The sequence below is a fragment of the Cryptomeria japonica genome, chromosome 1 (assembly GCF_030272615.1).
Source record: "Cryptomeria japonica chromosome 1, Sugi_1.0, whole genome shotgun sequence".
NCBI classification, from domain to species: domain Eukaryota; kingdom Viridiplantae; phylum Streptophyta; class Pinopsida; order Cupressales; family Cupressaceae; genus Cryptomeria; species Cryptomeria japonica.
This window is the reverse complement of record NC_081405.1, coordinates 310,651,862-310,672,959: the sequence shown is the minus strand read 5'-3', so window position 1 is coordinate 310,672,959 and position 21,098 is coordinate 310,651,862.

Genomic DNA, 21,098 nt, shown 5'->3' with positions numbered 1-21,098 from the left:
ACTGGATGATGAATGTTATAGGAGTATTGTTGGAGAAACAATTTGACTAATTCCTCAAAAGATTTAATTCCTATAGGTAGGCTTGAAAACCATTCCATAGCTTGTCCTCCTAAACTCCTTGGGAAAAGACGCATGAGATATGTCTGTTCGTGCATGAACTTCATACATAAAGCACAAAATTCTCTAACATGGTCTTGAGGATCTACATTACCATCATATTTGTAAAACTTAGGAATCTTCACTCTTGAAGGAAATGGAGGCATGTGAAGGTTTTTGTCAAATGGGAATGGGCAAATCATGTGCAAAGAATATTGCGTAGATGATTTATCCTTGTTTTTCATTTCTTTGATTTCAGTCTGTAACGATTGAAATTGCTTGTTTAACAATGCTAGTGGTGTTTCTTCCTCTTAAGTGATAAGAGTTTCAATGTTATAATCAATGGGAATTTTAGCACCTTGTTTCGCTAGCTCTAGAAAATGCTCTTCTTTTTCTCTAGCCATGATAATCTTCATCATTTTTTGGAAATCTTTATCATTTTGACATCTATTTATAATAGCTTCTATAGGTTTAGAGGCTTCAAACTTGCTAGATGAGGAATCATTGCCATTAGCATGGGTACTGATGTTATCATAAGTATCGTGTTTAGCAACTTCTCTTTCTTGCCTTTCTCTAGACATGGTTGGAGATAAGGGTTGATTGAAAATTGGTATACTTGATGATGGAGGTTTGTCAAAGAGATGTTCTTCTACAAAGAATGAATTGGTCTAGAATAAAAATGTCTGCAAGCTGTAAGAAACAACACTTTAATTAATTCATTGCATGCATGGTTAGACAGATATAATCATTAATATAAAAACCATTACAAATAGACCTATTGCCTTCTAAAAGATGCGAGTATATATACTTACTCTTAGATTTGTCTAAGCAATACCAGTGGGTAGACTACACCCAGACGAAGGATTTAATTTATAGGAGCACAAGATTAAGCTAAATGTATATAAGATAAGCTAGATGGATGCAAGATTAAGCTAGATGAATGAATATTAAGCTAGATGAATTCAAGGAATCACAATTAAACTAAATATGCAAAAAGCTAAAATAAGATGCAATAATCTCAAAGCACAATATCTTCAATGACTCCAGAGAAAAAAATTCACAATAATAATAAATATCTGAGGTGCCTTGAATGAGAGATGAATGGCTGAATTTATAGAGACTCAAAAGAGAGACCAATAGTCAAGACCGATTAACAATAAGCGGTTGAGATTCCTCAAGAAAAAGCACAATCTAGGTTAATTAAAATAATTGAGAGATCAGATTAAATTAATCTTGAGATAGATTCCAATTATAGCTTGAGTGAACGAATTTAGATTATAAGTTTGAGTTTGCAAAATTAGTTGATTCCATGCACTTAAGATAAAAATAGTTGATTCCATGCACATTTCCTTAATTTGCTCAAGATTTTTATTTAGAAAAAGTTTTTTTTAATGCAATTGAACCTCTTTCTTCAAGAAAACTATGAGTTCTAATTTTAGAAAAAATGATTAATTCAATTTAATTGCTTTTTTGAAATTTCTCAAGTTATCTCAATTTTAGAAAAATAAATATCTTAAGTTTGATTTCTTCTCTCAATTTAATTCTTTTCTTTTGTTTTCAATTTAACTCTTTTTTTTGTAGATTAATTTCTCTTTTTGTGATTAATCTCTTTTTGTAAATTAATTCCTCTTTTTGTGATTTAAATGGCAAATTTATTTATTAATTAAATATGATAGGATATTTAATTAAATAAATAGTATAATTGATTAAAATGATTTACTTGGAATGATCAATTAATTGAATAAATATTTAATTAATATAGAGTGATTAATTTTCCATGTAACATTAATTATTGAAGAATTAATTAATTAGGCACCAAAGGTTGATTTGATTGCCTTTGGTTAGGACCTTGGTGATGTTGTCGAGATTAGGGGCCCATGGTTTAGGTGACCATTTTTAGGATATTACAGTTTCAACTTTACATACTTTGGGGCAACAACATTAAATTAATTTCTCTTTATATTCATCTCTATCTTGGTGCATTATACATTATTAGATTTATTTTCTAGCATAATAATCATTCCTATGTAAGCATATAATTGTTCTTGGGTTTCTTTTCTAAAGAGAAGCTTCTTTAATGGGTAGTGACCTTCTTATCTTTCCTTCATTCTCTTGGAAACTTGCCTCTTTTATGGTCTCAATTATTAGCAAGCACGATATGCCCCTTGACATGGAATACTCTCTTGCGAACTATGTGTCCCTTACTTGTGAGGATTTGTTCCACTAGGGAGGAATATCACTTGCCAATACTCACCATTACAAGATGTGTAATGTTTCTCTTTGTCCTCCTCACTTGGGGGGCAAGTATTTTCACTCCTTTCTCTTTCTTTCTTTTTAACCTCATTTATCATTGTTTACTTTAGGGGCTACATTTTTTATATTTGATTATCGTTTCTTATAATGGTAGGTTTTTATGATTAAGCCCCCTTGGGGAATATGTGATTCTTTTTCTCTCTTCCTTTCGAAGATTACCACTTCTTTAGACATGTATTTTACATATACTAATGTATTTTTGTGCATGCCTTCATGTAAGTATATTGTGCATTTTCTTATGTTTAATCTCTCTAGAAGATTGTGTAAGCTCTTCTCATTGTCCCTACACTTGGGGGGCAATGATATATATATATATATATATATATAAGGATCCACTCCATTGGTATTATGGATGTGTTCCATTGGTTTTATCATTGATGTCAACACTTATCAACACTTATCTTTCTGGAGATCTTTGGTTATGTTCACTGGCATGTTCAGTGACTAATGCACAGTCACTGGTATATGGTTCACCGACAATTTATATTGTTCACTGGCATTGAGGATGATCTGTTATCATCTGGAGATCGCTTGGTTATGTCGAAGGCATGGTTGGACACTTGTTTTGGAGATTTGGTTATTGGTCTAATCGAGTTTGCATATTTGCTGTTACCGGCAAATTGGTCTAGGTTATGGACCGACAAGCATTATCTATTCCGGGTCAGCATGACGCGTTATGGAGATGATTTATTGATTGGTTATTATTGTAAATGCATTGAGCCAACATGATGCATCACATATTGATTCATTTGTAATTGATTCTATTGTAATATTCTTAGTGATCCAACCTACACATTTGGTCTTAGCTTCTGGTATATATGTAAGATCTCATTTGTGAGATTATGTGGTAGAGAAATGTAATAAGGTATTATAAGGTTGTGATATTCGGTATATGTGAATATAAGTAGAGCTACTCACACATACATCATTTGAAGATTCAATGAAGGTTTGAAGAAGACAATCAGAGCTTAACCGGTACTAAATCCAACATATGAAGATGCTACTTTGAGTAGTACATTATCATTGGAATCCAATTTTAGTCAATGTCTCTCATTTTGTGATTGAGCAGTGAGCTCTAGGCAGTTGGCCTTTCTGCATGTGCAGACCCCATTTGTACACACATACTATTTGCATTAGTATGATCTGATTATGGGTAAGGTTTCCCACCATGGTTTTTCCCCTTATAGGGTTTCCACGTACAAATATCTATGTTATGTATTGTGGATGATATTTCTCTTTCTGTTTCATGCATTAAACTTCACCGGTATTGTTATTAACTATTAAACTGTCAACCGACATTAAGTTTGGTTTACCTATATTATGCATCAAGTTTGATTAAGTTATATTTGGGTTGAAATTAATAGACAACTGATGCACCCCCCCTCTTAGTTGCCTCCGGGTCCTAACAAACTCTTTCCTATGTTATGGATGGTGTGAGTTTTATTACTTGATGTCATTCCTTGTGTGAAAACATTGTTGTTTTCTCAAGGGTTATCTCTTATAAAAGATGTGTAAGTCCTTGACTACAATCTCTTTCACACTTGGTAATGGACATCTATAATAAATTCACCTATCCCCATTGGGATAAAAGTTAGTCATCCTTCATCAAGAATCCCTTTCATCTAGAAATAGGAGGAAGGATTGAATTCTTGTTCTCTTCTGCACTTCATTCTAGAAGATGTTATATTTGTCTAAGACAATTCCTCTTGGGGGGTAAATGTCTTTTGAATAAATATCTCTTCTCCTCCAAGGATCTCCTTTACACTTACAACAAGATATCTCTTTTCAACTATCTTATCCTTTCTTGAAGAGTATTCCCCTCTCTTGCTTGGATTTATGACATTGTTGCATAACGAGTATCTTCTTTGTGATGAAGGTCAGTATCCTTGTTCTACTTTCCTAAAGATTTCAACATCAAATTATGTTGACATCTTAAGGGGGGGGTACCCACATTGCTCCTTTGTAACATACTTATCTCATGCATTGTGATGAGCTTAGATATTAGCTCCTTTTATTCCTCGAACTCATAAGTTTTTGTCACATTTTAATTTGTATAATGGGATGGTAATGATGTATTAAGGTTTGATTATATGCATTTCAGATGCAACTGAACCCATTAAAGAATGTTTTGTCTTTTTCCAGTTATTCATGTTGCTATGCTAGTTATTCCTACAAGCATGCGATTTGTTTCTGTTGCCATATGGATTGTCATAGGTGATATCATGTGTGAAATGAATGAGTGTTATGATTAATTAAAATAGATATGTATATGCTTGTATGTTCTTTATTTTTAATTGCAGGAATAAATGAGATGCTGAGAAGAAGGTTGTCTTGTCACGTCAAGAATGCAGTTGAGATATTCAAGGGGTAACTAAAAGTTCAAATCAGAAAAGAGGATAATGAGCGTGAAGAATGACAGAGGAGTAGCAGGGCATGCAAGACATATTTGTGTCTGACTTTAGTGGGCACAAATCTTGTAATAACGCTACACTATATTCTTGGTTGTGGTTTGGTAGATCCACGTTTTTAGTGGCTTAACTCTGACTATTCTCCTTCATGAATGCTATACGCCTCTTCTCATCGTCGTGATCTTAATTGTAGGAAGTTATTATAATTTTCCTTTAAATAAGTGTCTCTGCCTCTTCTCTAAAGAGAGAAGAGAAGAGAGGGAAAAAGAGAAGAGGATTTAGAAACAAAGTTGCAGAGTGTTTTAGTCTTCTTTCATTTTGAATGATGTATCGACTTTTGAAAAGAAATAAATAAAGTGATGTTATTCTGAGAACTTAGAGTTATTTTGGAAGCCTAGATACACTCATCCAAGGGGGCCCACTTGGTGAGTGATCCCATGCCTTTGTTAAGTTAGTTTTTTTTTTCTGCCACAATAGATGTCCTAGCATTGACTATTCCTACAGCCACTAGAAGCAGATCCATTGACTGTTCCTGCAACCAAACAAAATAGAGTAATTCCTGTTTGACATCTTTGGGCTTAGTTAGAATTTCTTTGAGTGAGTATTATGTTAATAAAAGGTTTATTGTAGCCATTTAGTTGTTTTAATTCTTACTTGCTTTTCCCAAATAGATTTTAGTTGCTACAATAATGCAGGATAGCTATAGCAAGAACTTAGTGTATATATAGTGCAGACCCATTTCAAGTAGTATGTCCTTGGGTTGACAATAAAATCAACTTCAATTATGGAGATAGTAACTTCACAGAGTGAATGTCCAAACTACGGGTTGAGACTTTAACTATAGTTATTATTCCTATTGTTGGAGTGAACATATTTGGCACTGTTACTGGGGATTGTGTCAAACTAAGAACTTGTTATGGTTATTATCTCTTTAGTTTTCAGTTTAGTTGTTTTTGATAGCCCAGTTTGTTTAAAGTAATTCTAATGAATCTGCATGCATAGGTGAAGAAGAGATGCTAACAGGAGATTCCTTCCAAATTATCCTAATCATGCAAGAATCGATCCACATGTCCCCCCAAATGTAAATACTTTTGCTACACAATATCAAATCCTAGAAAATTTGAACCCTCCTGAATTTGAACTTCCTGAGAACAACCTCCATTTTATCTTTGGACCTCCTGAAGAGGAACTTCATTTAGTGAATTCCCCCCAAAGCCCAATGCAAGCAAATCCACCCCCTGGTGGGAGTAACCCACCTCCACCTGTGGCACCAACATTTGAGTTCCCTATTTTTGATAAGCATGATAATGCTAATCTCAAGAACATTCCAACTTCTTCTCTCCCTAAATTCTATGGATTAGTGATGGAGGACCCAGACACATTCTTGTTTGAGTTTGATGTCCTTTGTAGGAGTTTTGATTGTGCTACAAATGCCCATAGATTAAAAATATTCACTACCACTTTGAAAGAATCATCTTTAAGATGGTTTATGAGTCTAGGGAGTAGCACAATCACTACATGGGATGAGATGAAATGATTTTTTCTTATAAAATACAAGGATTATTGTAGAGGCACTGACCACCATGGGGATGATATTTTTAGAATGACACAAAAAGAAGACAAGAGTCTTGAAGATTATCTGGTGAGGTTTCTATTTAGTGTCAAAAAGTCCAAGCATAGCACTCTAAATGAAGATTCTCTCAAGTTGATATTTTTGAGAGGAATCAGTGATGAATGTACGAATTCTTTGGATCTTATGGGAGGAGGTGACATAACACAATCAACATGGAGTGACATTGGAAAAATTTGTCAGAAGTATTCCAGATTTGCTTCTAAGAAGAATAGGCATTTCAAGCCAGGAATTTCTTCATCAGCATCACGTAATGGAGTTTCTAGAATGGAACTTAGCCATTTGTTGAAGGATTTTAAGGAGGATATCATAAACAATATGGCTACTCAACTAGATACACTTTTACCTAAGAAGAAGCATGAGGAAGCTGATGCAGTTCTTGCAAAATTTTGTCCCCATTGTAGACCAAGGATACAAGACTGTAGATGTAAAATGGTTGCAAATCTTGAAGTTCCTGATTTCAAGACAATACAAGGTGATGATGAACACGTTTTCTATGTTTCTCAAAGAAGGCCAAATTTTCCAAGACAAGGTATGCCTCTCGATACACTTTCTTTATTTGGTTATAGTGGAAATTCCTATGCACCAAATAATCAATGGCAATCTCCATATGCTCAAAATTTTGGTAATTATCCAAATTGGTATGCTCCTCAAGGCCAAGGGCAACATTTTGCCAATCAAACTACATAGTGACAACAACCACAAGGAAATTGGTCTCCACCTTAGGGACCATGGCAACAATTTTAGGGGAATTGGCAACCTACTCAATGGAGGGGGGGTTAGCCATGGACAAATCACTCCTCTGGATATCAGCAACTTATGTAAAATCCACAACCACCTACAATAATGCCCCCTGCAACCACTACTATTCCACCTAAACCCACATAGTTGCCCACTCAACCAATGGCGAATCCTAATAGCAAATCTCAACAACAACAACAAGTTTATTCGGCTGATCCTAATCAATACCCAACCTATTCTTATCTATAAGTGATATTTACCTCAGATCTGGGACAACTTTGCCTAATCTGTCTCCACTAGTTATAACTGAGATGCCAAAAGAACAAGAAATCTCTAGTCCAACAATCCCAATACCTCAAAATCAACAAATACCTCCATTTCCTTAGAGGTTGCAAGCAAAAGAGATTCTTCCAGAACAAGAACAAAGTTTTGATATTGTAGATAAGTTGAAACATGTATGTGTTAAAATTCCATTATTACAAGCTATTAAGGATGTCCCTATGTACAATAAGGCACTTAGGGAAGAATGTTTAAAGAAGCCCGGTAGAAAGAAAAAAGATCCGCAAACAATGCATGTAATAGGTCAATTGACTGATATTATGTTAGGAAAAGTTTCAATTCCTAGGTATGTTGATCCTGGTAGCCCTATTGTGAATATAGTCATCAATAGCACTCAGATAAAGAATGCTTTGATAGATTTGGGAGCAACCATTAATTTCATGACAAGGGATATTATGCAGCGGCTTGAAATAACTAGTCTCAGAACTACACCTATAGTCCTACAACTTGCTGATAGTTCCACATTTTCACTTGATGGTATGATTGAAGATATAGTTGTTACTTTAGATTCTTGGGAATACCCTGCAAACTTTATGATCCTATCTCCTAAGGCCACATTGGGAGGATATCCAATGATTTTGGGAAAACCTTGGCTTTCTACAACTGATGCATACATTGGATGCTAGTCAGGAGATATGACTATCTCAGATGGAAATTATACCAAAACTCTAGCTCTGTATTCTCCTGCTCAACCTCAATTTGATCAACAACAAGTCGTTTGGACTAACTTGGGAGAAGAATTTGAAGGAGTAGACTTTGCCAATCACCTTATCATGATTAATAGAGGGCCATTCATCCAACTTCATGATGATGACGACTCAATTCTCTATAAAATTCTGACAAATGAGTTAAAACAAGAACAACAATTGTAGGAGTTAGTATTGAATATTTCAAAATTAGATTTTCCCACAACCACTGATATACTGCATACTCTGTTGCCGCAGGAAGTCTGTTCTTCTCATTTTTCTAAAGTATCTTAGATTGATCTTACTGTCAAAGTGAAAGCCGATTGAATCAAATATTTGAATATCAACAGTAAACTCAAAGAAACCGAAAGAGTAGCACTCGTGGACTTGCTCAAATGTCATAAACATGCTTTTGCATGGGATTACAAGGATATGCATGGAATTGATTCTATAGTTTGTACCCACTGTATCTACATAAAAGAAGACTGTAGACCTTATAGACAATCAAAAAGAAGAATCAATCCTGCATTAAGAGAAATAGTTAAAGAAGAATTGCAGAAGTTACTAAATGTTGGATTTGTCTATTGTATTTCGGATAGTCAATGGGTGTACCTTTAGTGATAGTCCCCAAGAAATGAGGAAAATGGTGGGTATGTGTGGATTATAGAGCTTTGAACGTGGCAACTAGAAAAGATCATTTTCCATTACCATTTGTGGATCAGGTATTAGACTCCTTAGCAGGGAAGTGGTATTTCTCATTTCTTGATGGATTTAGTGGCTACAACCATATTCAAATTGCCTCGCAGGATAAGGAAAAGACTACATTTGCTTGTCCTTGGGGAACATATGCATATTCTATTCTTCCTTTTGGATTATGTAATGTTCCAGCTACTTTTCAAAGAGCAGTGATAAGTATATTTTTTCAGATATTTCCTAGGACAATATGGAAATCTATATGGATGATTTTACAGCCTATGGTTCAGAATTTCAAGAGGCATTTAAGAACCTAAAGAAAGTTTTGCAGCGATGTGAAGACTACAATTTGTCATTGAATAGTGAAAAGTGCTTCATGATGATGTAGGAAGGTATAGTTCTCACTCATCATATCTCTCTAAATGGAATACAAGTTGATCTAGCAAAATAGAAGTCATTCAAAATATCACTGCACTGGTAAAGCAAAAAGATGTTAGAAGTTTTCTTGGTCATGCTAGATATTATGGGAGGTTTATCAAAGATTTTAGCAAAATTGTAGGTCATTTATATTCTCTTTTGACCAAGGATATGGAATTTGATTGGACTCCCTCATGCAATGAAGCTTTCTTGAAGCTTAAACAAGCATTAACCCAAGCACCAGTTCTTAAGGGTCCAAACTGGTCATTACCATTTCAAATTCATACAGATGCATCAGATTATGCTATAGGAGCAGTCTTGGGACAGAAGGTTGACAATCAGGAGAGTGTAATTTATTATATCAGCAAGAATATGCAGGGGCTTGAGGAAAAGTGCAAGGTAATGAGTCACAAATTCGTAGAAGTCCGTGCGTTGGAAAATGTGCTCTTATAAATGGGGGCCCATTTTCAAAAAATGGGGGTCTGTTTATGCTTCGGGCTCTCGATCCAAAAGGTAATGAGGACCCAAAGAAAAAATAAAATGGCCCCTATTTTGTTCCAAAACGGGGGCCCGCTTTTAAACAAAACAGGGGCCCATTTTTTAAAAATGCGCCCTCGTTTCTAAATCACATTTTTCCTTTTTTTTCCACAAGCCGCCCTTGTTTGAAAATGGGGGCCTGTTTTGTGGAAGTTGATTCCACAATCCGCCACTTGGCTCGGGATTAGGCCCAGGATATGCCTGGGATGGCCACACCTAAGACATGGACCTGCAAATTCAAATCTCCATGAATGAAAGCACAAATATGAACTTCTGAAATAGTTTATGTGCCTCTAATCAGAGAATTTTTATACGAAATTAAAAACCATTTCAGATTATACTGTCTAGATTCTAAATATGTAAATTTATTTAAAAATTGATTATTTTAACTATTTTTCATTTAATTTATACTAAATCGGGTCCATAAATTTGAAATATTAACTACTTTTGTTAATTTAATAACTTTTTTATTTTAAAGAATTTTGGAAAAAAAATTATATGTCATCAATCTACACAAAATTCTTTTGTATTTAAAAAAAATAAAAATAAAAAATGTCAAGTTTACATCAAATTATGTGGGTTGTACACGTCAAATTTTAAAAAAGATAATTACGGCCATTAAAAAATTAATTAAAAAAAATATTAGAAAAAAAAAAATAGAAAAATATGCTCATCAATCTTTAGTGTGTTACAAACCATTTCCCAAAACGGTTTGAGAAAATAATTTTAATTGTGTCAAAAAGTGTGGGTCGTACACATGCATGGTATGGTCCCGAAACAGGCATTTTTAAAACATAGTTTTCAGAACTCCATTCAAAAAGTTATTTTTTATTATGTGGGTATTAAAATAAATTACATATTTGGAAAGTACACTCAGAGGGCTATCTTTTATATTACTAACCTTTTCCAAGATTCAATCTCTAAGTGTTTCAAATTTTAAGCTCAAATGAGACAAAATCTGAAAATCAGGGAAAACACTTCCACTTTTTGGCCAAAAAGTGGACTCATCTTCTTGCATTGACCCCTAAGCTTAACTACACTATCACTGAAAAAGAAATGTTAGCAGTTATATATACACTCAATAAATTCAGGAATTATATAATAGGATATCCGATATTTTTGCATACTGATCATACCGCAATCATATATCTAATGAATAAACCTTCAATTATAGGAAGATTGGCTTGTTGGTTACTGTTGATGCAGTAATTTGATATTACAGTTGTTGATAAACTAGGAAAGTCCAATGTGGTTGCAGATTATCTCTCTAGGCTTCAATTGCAGGATGATCCTGCAGCCATAGATGATGCTTTTCCAGATGAACATTTTTTCCTTATAAAAGCACACGCTCCCTGGTATGCTGATATTACCAATTATTTAGCAGCTAATAAAATGCCCATTCATTTCTCTCCTAAAAAAAGAAGATTGTTAGTTGAGAAAAGCTTTAACTTCTCATGGATTGCTGATTGTTTATTTTATATTGGACCTGACCAAGTCATGAGAAGATGTGTTAGAGAGGATGAAACATATGATATCCTTCATGCATGCCATGATGAACCATGTGGAGGATATTTTTCTGCTAAAAGAACACCACTTACAATATTGGGCACAAGATATTATTGGCCAACATTATATAAGGATTCAACACAATACACAAGGAAATGTGACAGATGCCAGCGCATGATTTGATGAGATGCCATTATATCCACAGATATTAGTTGCACCATTGGATAAATGAGGATTAGATTTTATAGGACCAATTGATCCTCCTTCAAATGGAAAATCTTATATTTTGGTTTGTACTGATTATGTCACCAAATGGGTGGAAGCACGAGCTATGACACATGCAAGAGATAATAAAGTGGCTGAATTTCTATATGAAGAAATATTTACCAGGTTTGGAGTTCCAAGAGAAATTGTTTCAGACCAAGGATCACAATTTACTTCCACATTGATTGCATCATTGGTTAATGAATACAATAAATTAGGCACATAAAGTCTACCCCATACCATCCACAAGCAAATGGTCAAGTGGAAGTCAAAAATAGGGATCTAGAAGCCATTCTTACTAAAATAGTATTTGTTCATAAAAAAGATTGGTCTCAAAGACTTTGTGAAGCCATTTGGGCATCTGGAACAACATGCAAAACACCAATTGGTTTTACACCTTTTGAAATGGTGTATGGAAAAACAACAATGATGCCCATTAAGTTTGAACACAAAACTCTAAGAACAACCCTACAATTGAATTTGACACTTTTTGAAGCACAAAGAGACCACATTCACCAGTTGAATGCTTTGGATGAGCTGAGAAAGATGGTTGTTCAACAAACATAACTTATTCAAACTCAGAGAGACAAATGGCATGATAAATACATAAAGGAGAAGAAATTTCAAGCAGGTGATTGGGCACTGCTGTATGATTCTAGATATAAGGATAATATGGGAAAGGTGCAGACAAGATGGTTAGACCCATATGGGATAGAAGAAGTTTTCAAAAATGGAGTAGTTCGCTTGACCACTATTGATCCAGTCCGATTCAAGCTATTAGTAAATGGTCATCGACTATGCCTGTATCATAACCTTGAAACTAAAGAATCATTCCTGCAACAATTATCCAATGAAGATCAAATAAAAGTTCCTGCAGCTATTGAAGAAGTTCCTATAACAACTAAAGGAAACATTCAGGGTGCAGTTCCTGCAGCTTCTGCAGGGAACATTCCTAACACTCAATAAATTCTTCAAGCATCATTTCATAAAGATATTTCCATGTCTTATAGAAATATAATTCTCCATTAATAATTATTCCATCCATGTCATCCCACTTCATTTCTTTGTCTATCATTTCATTCACGTCACATCATTTCATTTCACCCTTCTTTTTAGCTAACTGTTTCATGCAACATTTATTCACACAATTGCAGGTATGTACATACCTTATTTTTTATTAATTATGTATTTATTGTTTTACTATGATTTTTGCCTATTTCAAATCCGCATACACTTATGTTTGTCCTTTCTGCATGTGTGGACACCTATCATAATAAGTTGGGGGGGGGGTTGTTTTATGGTCCGATTTCCAAGTTAAGTAATTGTTCGTCCTTGTCAAGTAAATTGATTTGATTTCCTACCATCATTCTTTTTAATGATACATTCTTTGGTACGAGTGAGCAATGCATTCTACTAACGAAACTGGAAGTAAGGAATTTTCAAGCAAATATTTTCAGTTCTGTAGATTACTTCATGTCCTCATTCTTAGCTGTGAAAAATTATTTTGTGAGATGAAATAGTCATGGGTGGAGACCCTTTCCGGCATGAACCTGTGATCCATGACACGTTGCTGCAGGATGCCCTATGTGAGCATTATTTCTAGTTGCATGGGTGGATTGATTATTTTTTGAAAATAACATATTACAATGAAGAAATTGCTTTCAAGTTCATGCATTCATTCAACCAAGGAGAAGATTTTGTCAAGGGATTGAGGGTTATTGCTACAAAAAAATGAATAGCTAAAGTTACTGGGTTGCTATAGGAAGGAGAGTTGTTTCCTGAATCCAAGGATGCAAGAAGTGCTAGAGCAGATTTACATACCCCACAGATGGACCTCTGATGGTGGATAAGAAGGGAATCAGACGGGTATCTCTTCCAGCAAAATGGCCCTAGGTGGCATTATATATAATGAAATACATTACCTATGATGGGAGGTATTCACATTTGGTCCATTTCAAATTGCTTAGTCATTTACGACATGGCCGAAGGGTAAATGCTCCAAATTTTCTATACCACCTTATTTCCATAAGTGCTAAAGAAACATGAAAGAATGGAAATCATTCTATCAGTCATCATGATTTGATAAAATTATTAGTAGAACATTCTCTTAGAGATGTTTCTCAAATGGCATGGGGGGTATTTGAAGATATACAACAATTTAGGGTTGAAGATGCTCTTGCTGCAGAGGAATTAGTAGCATAGGAGGAAGACATAGGAGAACCCTTGTCTCCTAGAATTTCTGCAGGAAATGAATTTCCCGTTTCCAAAGAAGCTTTGAATGTGACAAAAGATGTGGTGGTTGAAACAAACATTGAGCATCCCTCCACTTATTTACAAAGAGGAGTGGCATCTTCTAAAAGAAAAGGAAAAGAGGTAGAAATAATTGATGTAGAAGGAGGAACTATGGTGCAACCTCAAGCAACATAGGTTTCTCCTACAACCAAAAGGCATAAGCCAAAGGGAAATTCTCCTGCAGTAATGCCTCTAATAGAAATAGTTCCTGCAACCACTCCAAAGGTATATGCAAGGAGGACTTGACAAAGTACATGGAAAGTTTGACCAACATGAGATGCAATGGAGGTCATTTCGGTTGAGACATCAAAAGAAGAACATGGGAGTCCAACAGAGGTTAAATTCTAGGAAGAACATGGTGCTGACAGACTTTCAAGTCTGGCATATGTGGCAGAAAAATTTGAAGAACCTGTTGAAGAAATTCCATGCCCTAAGGTAACAGCTAATAGACCTCCATCATCTCTCACTAGTTTGTCTATTGCATTAACATTTTATAGGCAGTGGGAGATAGAGAGGGCTAGATTACATGGCATTATTGATAAGCAATAAAGGGAAATTGAAAAGGGGGATAATCAGATTACAAAATTGGAAGCTAAAATTGACACAATTAACAGTATGGTCCCTGAATTGATACAATGTAGGGCTCCACCAAGGGTTTATGCCTTGCATCTAAAAGAGCAGTATTTGAATTTTAAGCTAAACCACATTATTCGAGACCTTAGTCCTTCTCTAGACACCCCAGAAGAATTTTATAATGCTTATCAGACCTCTCCAACAACTATTAAAAATTTATTGTGTGAATTTTATTTGCATAACTATGTTGTGACTTTTGATAGTGAGAGGAATCCCTTGTTATACATTGGTGATATCCACATCATGGGTGCAAAATGAAATTAGCATGGGAACTCAAGCCAAGGCATATGGAAATCTAGAGTTTGATTATCCATTGCCACTTAGGGCTGAAGCCAAGGACCTGCAACTTCTTTATTATGATTGGCAGAAGTTATTAGCAAGGCCAGATGTAAGGAGTCAAGTGTTACCAATGAGGGAGGAAATATTCCAAGCATATGAACACTTAATTGGAAATGAAAGAGCAATTTCTATTGAATGTCTAATTCACCATTAGAATAACGTGCCAGAGGACTTGAAATAGGGTGAACCTCATTCACTACCAAATTGTCATTTTTCTATGCAAAGAGCCCCTAAATACATCCATTTGGGTAGGATGAAAAACAATGACTGGCTACCCTCGATCTTCAATCCCCCTATCCTCATGTGGCCATTGTTGGGATGCAGGATTATAGACAAATGCTATGAGGTAGCTATAGAAGAAGCCAGATGGACCAGATTAGAAAAGATGAAGGGATTTTATTGGAATTTGGCTTCAGGAGGGATAGGTCAGGGACCTATTGGTGACTTTCGAATTAGTGCCTGAATCAGAAACTTTCCTCTTGCTAGAGGATCAACAAGACACTAAGTTGGGGGCCATGATGAGCTGAGATATTAGCTCCTTTTATTACTAGAACTCATAAGTTTTTGTCACATTTTAATTTGTATAATGGGATGGTAATGATGTATTAAGGTTTGATTATATGCATTTCAGATGCAACTAAACCCATTAAAGAACGTTTTACCTTTTTCCATTTATTCATGTTGCTATGCCAGTTATTCCTGCAGCCATATGATTTGTTCCCATTGTGATATGGATTGTCATAGGTGATATCATGTGTGAAATGAATGAGTGTTATGATTAATTAAAATAGATATGTATATGCTTGTATGTTATTTATTTTTAATTGCAAGAATAAATGAGATGCTGCGAAGAAGGTTGTCTTGTCACGTCAAGAATGCAGTTGAGATATTCAAGGGGCGACTGAAAGTTCAAATCAGTGAAGAGGATAATGAGCGTGAAGAACGACAGAGGAGTAGCAGGGCATGCAAGACTTATTTGTGTCTAAATTTAGCGAGCATAAATCTTGTAATAACGCCATGCTATATTCTTGGCCATGGTTTGGTAGATCCACCTTTTTAGTGGCTTAACTCTAACTGTTCTCCTTCATGAATGCTATACACCTCTTCTCATCGGTGTGATCTTAATTGTAGGAAGTTATTATAATTTTCCTTTAAATAAGTGTCCCTGCCTCTTCTCTAAAGAGAGAAGAGAAGAGAGGGAAAAAGAGCAGAGGATTTAGAAATAAAGTTGCAGAGTGTTTTAGTCTTCTTTCATTCTAAATGATGTATCAAATTTTGAAAAGCAATAAATAAAGTGATGTTATTCTAAGAACTTAGAGTTATTTTGGAATCTTGGATACATTCATCCAAGGGGGCCCACTTGGTGAGTGATCCTATGCCTTTGTTTAGTTAGTTTTCTTTTTTCTGCTGCATTAGACATCCTAGCATTGACTATTCTTGCAGCCAAAACAAACATAGTAATTCCTGTTTGACAACTTTGGGCTTAGTTAGCATTTCTTTGAGTGAGTTTTATGTTAATGCAAAGTTTTCATGTAGCCATTTAGCTTTTATAATTCTCGTTTGCTTTTCCCAAATAGATTTTAGTTGCTGCAGTAATGTAGGATAGCTATCACAGGAACTTAGTGCATATATAGTGTAGACCCATTTCAAGTAGTACGTCCCTGGGTTGACAATCAAATGAACTTCAGTTATGGAGATAGTAACTTCACAGAGTGAATGTCTAAACTTCAGGTTGAGAATTTAACTATAGTTATTATTCCTATTGTTGGAGCGAACACATTGTACAGTGGGTCATTCTCAGCACTAGAGTATAGACTCTTAAAGCGAGATGATGTTGTTTTTTCCTTGTACAATGGGTCATTCTTGGAACTAGAGAACAGACTCTTAGAGTGAGATGTCTTCACTTTTTCCTTGTATAGTGGGTCATTCTTGAAACTAGAGAACAAAGTCTTTGAGCGATATGACACCACTTTTCTCTTATGTAGGGTGATTATTTTTGGAACTAGAACACAGACTCTTAGAGAGAGATATCATGCATTTCTTGACACTTGTACTATACATTCTATATAGGTTCTAGTGTACTCGGGCATAGAATCCTATGAGGCGTTTTGAACCTCACTTGCACACACACGCGCTTCAAGTTGGGTGGAACTAATGACGTTTTCACTCTCCTCCCTTACATGGATCACCCAGACAGACTCTAGGGGATAGATTTCCATTTCCTTCTCTCCATGGATCACCTAGTTTTAGGGGCGAGATGTCCATGGTTTCTCTCTTGTTTGCCTTTCTTCTCGTGGATCACCAAAGTGTGTATTCATGTCCTCTCTCTCCTTCCTCTCATGAACCCATACTATTTCTATTGATGTTTCATGGATGATGTTATCTTTTCTCATTTATGTGATCGCTCATGTTTATGTGATGGCATTGGTCTTTGTGTGCTGATTAGTTGTTGAGGCATTTGAGTATCGAGGTCTCTTCGGCTAGTTCGTTTGTCATTTTGTGTCTTTTTTTTGTCCTTTGTGCTTTATCTTTATTTTGTGTCTTTTTCCTTTTCTTTCTTATCTATTCTTACATATGTTTAAGTGAGTTAAGATCCTAAGATTCAGGGCTTTTTTCCTCAGGATTAGTGACGTCTTATACTCCTTGTGGTATTTCTCTGCATCTCTCATCTTCATCTTTATTTCTTCTACTTTACCGATAGTATTGGCGTAAGACATACTCTCGCTAAAGTGGGGGCTAAATGTAGTATCATAAAATTGTGACCCTAGCAATTTTAACCATATTTGAGGTCCTCACCTTGGTGACAACATCATCCTTCCCAACTAGGACTTCTCTTTTCATTTTCACCCAAAACCTCTCCTTGTTTAAGACCTGAGATGGCCTCAAGACCCTATTTGGACCTCAAGATAGGGCAGGATAGGGGCGTGGCACCCATGTCCCCCCCTCTTAGGGTGGTCCCAAGATAGGTCCCTTCGGTCCTATCTAGATTTTTGGATTCCAAATCTCCCTGATGTCGACCTTTGGTGAGATGAATTAATTCTTTGAGGCATGTATGAAAGGGAGTTATTCTTCTCATTTGCATAGACATAATATACAGAGGAGGAAATATACATGAAATACACGATATGTGAAGTTCAAGCATTCAAGTCTTCCAACATCCATCAAGTCTTCTTCTTCATGTGTCTTCTTAATTCATCCATTGGAGCAACATTTACAATATTCATTTGCAAGCATATGTGTGTGTTAGGGTTTTGTCATGTTACATGCCATTTCATGCAACATTTGTGATTGTATTCAAGAAGCAAAGCAACCATCATCAATAGATTACAGATCTACAAGGTATACATTTCCATTGTTTACATTAAAGCATTTGCAATTACTTTCTTTCAAGGTTTATTCCTCAACTGGGGTTTGACTGAGGCAAACCCCTATACACAAACCCTCTTCACTTCTTTTTTGTGTATAGGTTACAGGTGGACAACTGCATATTTCAGATCTAGACTTAATTTATAGAGGTGGAAGAGCTCTTTTTGTTTTACATATTTTTAAGAGGACCGTGGATACTTTCAACATAGTCCCAACAAATTTTCCTCAAATTTGCAAGGTAGATCTATATCAGTCTAAATATCTCAGATCCGAAGTTACAACGCGATTCTGAGCTGGTAGATCCTTATTTCACTCATTTTATCTCTCTTTTCTACATATCAACAAGTCAACTTTCTCATATACAAAAGAGGGTAAATCACACTTCAACCCTTGCAACCCACTTAGAATTCATGTCCTTGTTTCCCTTGGATTTTGATCTAGTGGATTCAAGCCCCTCTTTTGAATGTAAAGTTCCTCCAAGCGAAAAATCATCCTAGTGACTTCCTTTCTCTCGCTTAGGTGGGGAGTCACTAGGATCCAAATTTCCACTTTACAGTAGCTTTGTTTCAAGATCCTCTATAATCTTTCTTTCTTCATCAAGTAATTTTATTTGATAGGAGATCTTCTCTTTAGCTTTCTTGCACTTGTTTCTGCTTTCATCTAGATCTAGTAAAGAAAGTCTCAATTCTCCATCCATATCTATCACAACATCAATGTCCCATTCATTTTGTTCCGTATCATCCAAATCAGAATCATATATAATATTCAAAAACTCGAATCTACCTCAACTATTAGGCAATTACTTCAGGAACCTTTGTCTGATACCAATTTCTAAAAATTACCATATGTTGAGATGGGGGTGAATTAACGTATACAAAAACTCAAACATTAACCTTTTAACTTATCATTTATTCCATATACTTTATGCATGAAAGTAAACAACTCAAACCACAAAAGAAACCATACAATAAAACCAAGATTTTACATGGAAAAACCAATTAGGGCAAAAATGATAGTGAGAACTATCTCACCATATGAATAACTGAGTTACAATGCTTAGGCTAGAGGACAACGACCTCATTTCACCTGAGATGACTTACAAAGTTAAGGCAAACAACCTTAGGAAAATATACAAAAGAGACTTTCAAACACTAAAGATCACTTCCTCAGGTAAAGATACATTACTCCAGATATAAAGACATCAGTAAAGTCAATTTTTAGAGAATCACATTGACTAGAATGATGATCAAAGTTTACAATTCAAAAAAAAAATGAAATTATCCTTGTCATTGCTCTATAGTACTTATAGACCACTATATTTCTTTACATATACTTCGCACACCACATACAAATTATCTCTCTCTCTCTCTCTCTCTCTCTCTCTCTCTCTCTCTCTCTCTCTCTCTCTCTCTCTCTCTCTCTCTCTTTCCACAAAGATTCCATCCTTTATATGTTAATTGCATATTGAAGGACACTAACTAGGCAGCCTAATTAGGTGTAACATATAAATACAAGATATTCGACTAAAAAAAAACTCTAGTAAAAATGCAAAATGGAAAATGAGACATGTGAGGCTTCATACCAAGTTGGATTACCTTCCAATTCATCCTAAATCATTGCCTATAGATCCACACACAACCACATGACCAAAATTTTATAGGTCAGGTAGAAAAGATGAGAATGCCAAAGAAAACCACTACAACTTTACACAATCTTCAATTCAAACAATCAAGAGTATTTGTAGATGCCCAAGATATCATCAACGAACACCACTAACACTGAATAACCGAACCACATCACTAGACTACTAGTAGGTATACGAATGCAACACATTCTTATACACTGACAATGGAATTGTCACACTCATCTAAACACCAATCATAGATCCAAGAAACCAATACCAAAGCTCCAAAAAATTTAGGATATATTATTAAAAGCCTTCTAAAATAACCAAAAATAGACTCCACACTTTTGCATTATCACATTGAATCCCACTATAACTGCAAAACACCAAAGTACATCTGAACTATAGAATATAACCAATTAGCTCATTCGAATCAACAATTTTGACATCAATACCAATAAAAAAACATATTTACAACAAATAGTTTCAAAACCAAGATAAAAATGTAACATTAAAATGTATCTCAAATATATTCATCAAGCCATCCTCGAAGTATTTCTTCATTTTTTTCTAAAAATTCTTTGAGTTTCTTGTCACATTTCAATAAGGTTTTGAATATTGTTAAGTGACTTGACATAGTCTAGATATATGGTCTTATCAAATAATTGGATATAGAGTGTCAACACATAAAAGTTTATGCACAATAATTCATTGTTAATTTATTTAAATATTCAACTGAATTATAGTCATCTTTAGCAATACAATAAAATATGTATTACAAAAAGAATCAATTTACCTATAATTTCCCCCTTTCTTCTTTTCAACCTTCATTCTTGATCTTCTTCCCTTGAAATATTTTTCTACTTTCCTTAAATTTTTTCTACAATTTATTACATTAAAATATTTGATTGTTTTATCCATTTGTTTTAACTATTATTTAATGAAATAGGTTAAAATTTCTTATAATGCCCTTAAAATTTTAGGAATTTATAGTATATTGAAAAATTGCCTAATGTTTGAGAGGTTCTTATAGCTTTATTAGCTTCTAGAAATGGTTTCAAAAAAAATTAAAATAACCAACATTCAAATTTCCTCTAATATCTTCATCACACCACCCTTGCAGTATTTCTTTAATTTTATTTAGAAATGATGTGATTTTTCTATCACATTTCGATAAGGGATTGACAACCTTATCAAGGGTTGATGATTTGTTT